General features: G+C 41.3%; 1 protein-coding gene across 2 annotated transcripts in view; it reads left to right on the top strand.

Annotated features, from left to right (window-relative positions):
* The first annotated feature begins 1,214 nt into the window (after positions 1-1,214).
* Positions 1,215-3,297, top strand: part of tex2l (testis expressed 2, like) — a 28,833-nt gene continuing 26,750 nt past the window's right edge. For both annotated transcript variants that reach the window (XM_015058831.1, XM_015058830.1), the window contains exon 1: positions 1,215-1,500. The gene's annotated coding sequence lies outside the window, so the exon portion shown is untranslated. The remainder of the gene's footprint in view (positions 1,501-3,297) is intronic.

Here is a 3,297-nt window from a genome sequence, read left to right as displayed (position 1 = left end):
GTGTGTGTGTGTGTGTGTGTGTGTGTGTGTGTGTGTGTGTGTGTGTGTGTGTGTGTGAGAGAGACCATTGAATGAACGGGAATAACAGGAACAACTAAACCCAACATCCTTTTAAATCATTACATGGGATTCAATCAGAATGAATTCCTACCCATCATGCTCAGGGGAATTAAAGATGGCCGCTCGCTGTGTTCCCAGTGGAAACCCCAGTAAAGTTTAGATCCTCCAGAGTCGACAAAAACCTGCAGGTTCGTTTCATCTGTTGTTAATCACATCAGAGGATTCACTGCAGCAGGAAATGAATTCCTTCACAATAAACCTTCCTGTTATTATAAATCTGATATGAAGAGAGAACGTAGCTGAAGAAAACATGAAGGTTAGTTTCTGTGTACTGTAGCTGTGTCACGCTGAGTCGTCCCCTCAGTGGCAGATCATGCAGACGTCTCGCTCTCACCTCGCCGCTCCTCTCTCTCTCTCTCTCCCTCTCTCTCTCTCTCTCTCTCTCTCTCTGGTGTTTGTAGGTCAGCGAGGAGGGAGAGATTTATTCTCATTTCATCTCCTCTGCTTCATCTCTTGACCCGTTTCTGCACAAGAGGTAATGAAGAACCAAAACTTTTTTACATTTTTAAAACCACAAATAAAAAAGTGATCAACAGGCCTGAGTAACTCCGGAGGAGCTGCAGGAAACCATGGTTCAGGTGGAAAGTCTGCTGAAAGGAAAAACACTCCACAAGTCTGAGCCTTAAGGAACAGCAACATCACGAGAAAATCCTCAACAGGTTCGGTTTAAAGTTTGGAGCAAACCACGAAATGTGTGGAAGAGACAGAAATGTTTCGGAGAAGCAGCGAACCAGCAGCTGAGAGTCTTTCCAGCAGGAACAGGAAGCAGAAACAGGAGCTACTTCCTGCGGGAACAGGAGATGAACCAAGAGTTCAACTCTGGAGAAGAGTTGAAGGTTCAGCAGGATGACGAGCCTGAACATCAGACAGAGATATTATGGGATGCTTTGGATCCGTTAATAGAGGAGCCATGTTGGGACGACTTCCTGGAGGCGGAGCTTCAGGAACAGCAGGAGCTTTTAATAAAAGCAACATTTTATTTGCAAAAACAAAAACATGCAAAATTTTAATACTTTATATCACATAAAATGTCAATAAAATGAGAAAATATTAATCATTTTAGAATTAATCTTGGCACACTTACTTTAATTAGGCCTTTTAGCTGTAAACCGGAAACAGCCCATATAAGGAGCCATGGGGGAACCTATAGACGTCCAGCTATAGGAGAGCAGGCAGCAGCCATACCTGCAGCCGCTGGCAGACAGCTGGATTATTTCATCTGGATTATCCTGCAGCGTCACACATCTGGTAGTCTGGGAGGCGGCGCAGCTCAGAGGGAGGGAGAGGGAGAGATATTTTCCTCCGCTCTGCAGTCCAGAACCTCTCAGATGGAACCGGAACCAACAGCAGAACCGACCCAGAGCCGCAGCTTCAGGCTCGGTGAGTCAAACGTCTTTATTCCTCCTTATTAAAAGCTTTGTTTTTTAAAATGAATTAATATTATTATTATTATGTTATTATGTGTGGAGGTTTCTATCTTTGCAGAGCTGAACTTTTCATTCCTACTTCTGCTCTCTGCGAATAAGTCATAAATTATTACTTTCATTAACTAATTAACATATAAGGTAAATACATGAATGATGTCTGAAAGGTCAATTTAGTATCACTTCAATAATGAAAATATTATTTTATGTACAACTGGGCTGCACAGCAGTGCAGCAGGTAGAGCTGCTGCCTTGCAGCAGAAGGTTCTGGTTCGATTCCCGGGTCTTTCTGCATGGAGTCTGCATGTTCTCCCTGTGCATGGTGGGTTCTCTCCAGCTTCAGTCCAGAAACACGACTGTCAGGTTAATTGGTCTCTAAATTCTCCCTGGTGTGACTGTGTGTGTGGTTGTTTGTCCTGTGTGTCTCTGTGTTGCCCTGAGACAGACTGGTGACCCGTCCAGGTGACCCGTCCAGGTGACCCGACTGGTGACCCGTCCAGGTGACCCGTCCAGGTGACCCGTCTCTCACCTGAAACGTTCGCTGGAGGCAGCAGCTCCTGACCCCTTAGGTGGATGGATGGATTTTATGTACAAAAAGCCGAATTATTTTGCAGTACCACCAGTAGGGGGCGCTAGCGCTGACAGTTTGTGTTCTGGTCTGAAGTGGACTTTCTGTTTTAACTCATAATTTATTACATTATGAAATAATGAAGTCAAAAACAATTTTACAGGATTTTATGTTGGATGTTTAAATATGGAATTCATAATTATTTTATTGTTTAAATATTCAGTTGATTTAATTATTGATTGTTTAGATTTATTTAAATTATAATAAACATTATGAAGTCACTTAATCAGTTTATGCATTAGTTTTTTCTTGTTTAAAATAATTTTATAATTATTGATTTATTTCACTGGTTGATGTTTCAGAAAAACATCATTTTCTCCTCAGCAGGTTTGATCGTTATTCGCATTGTGGGAAATTTCTCATAAGAATTTAGATTTTTAATAAAATCATTAAATTCCAGTTAATGAAGACTAAATTGTCAGGATTGTTGTGTTTACGGTTTTCTATTTTGATGAGAACCATCAATAAATATCAGCAAATTCAAAAATGTGCTGAAATATAATTACCGTCTGCAGTTTAGTGACAAAGGTGAGGCTGCCCTGAAGAAGCCTGATTATAAAGTGAAATATTAGACATGCAGCCACACTGAAAACACGACGATGACATTTAGACTTCACGTTCTGCAGCTTCAGCAGCTGAGCTTCGATGGTCAGCATGTTTTTAATTATTGTTATTTTATGAACACAGAACTAAAAACAGCTGAATAGCAGTTTATTGTTCCACAAATTATCAGATTATCAGATTATCTGCTTCTGGTAAATTTATCTCCAAACTGCCATAAATATTGACAGAAACAGAACATTTTAATCTGACAGTTTTATTGAATTTATTGTTCCTGATGAAGTGAGGTGATGAATCTGACATGAGCAGAAATTTTCCAGGGTGATTAACCAGAACCAATAATCAGATTAGAGATTAATAAACCGACAGATTAACTCCTAATTCTGTCAGCTGGACTTTTTCTACATTAAGCCTTCGTCCTTCGTCTAGACCGATTATCCCTGCAGGGGCCAGTCAGAACCCAGTCAGAACCCAGCCAGAACCCAGTCGGAACCCAGTCGGAACCCAGTCAGAACCCAGTCGGAACCCAGTCGGAACCCAGTCGGAACCCAGTCGGAACCCAGT

The sequence above is a fragment of the Poecilia latipinna genome, unplaced genomic scaffold (assembly GCF_001443285.1).
Source record: "Poecilia latipinna isolate Pla-1442-1.1 unplaced genomic scaffold, P_latipinna-1.0 Scaffold1578, whole genome shotgun sequence".
In the NCBI taxonomy this organism is placed as follows: domain Eukaryota; kingdom Metazoa; phylum Chordata; class Actinopteri; order Cyprinodontiformes; family Poeciliidae; genus Poecilia; species Poecilia latipinna.
Note: the sequence above shows the minus strand (reverse complement) of the source record. Positions and strands in the feature narration are given on the sequence as shown.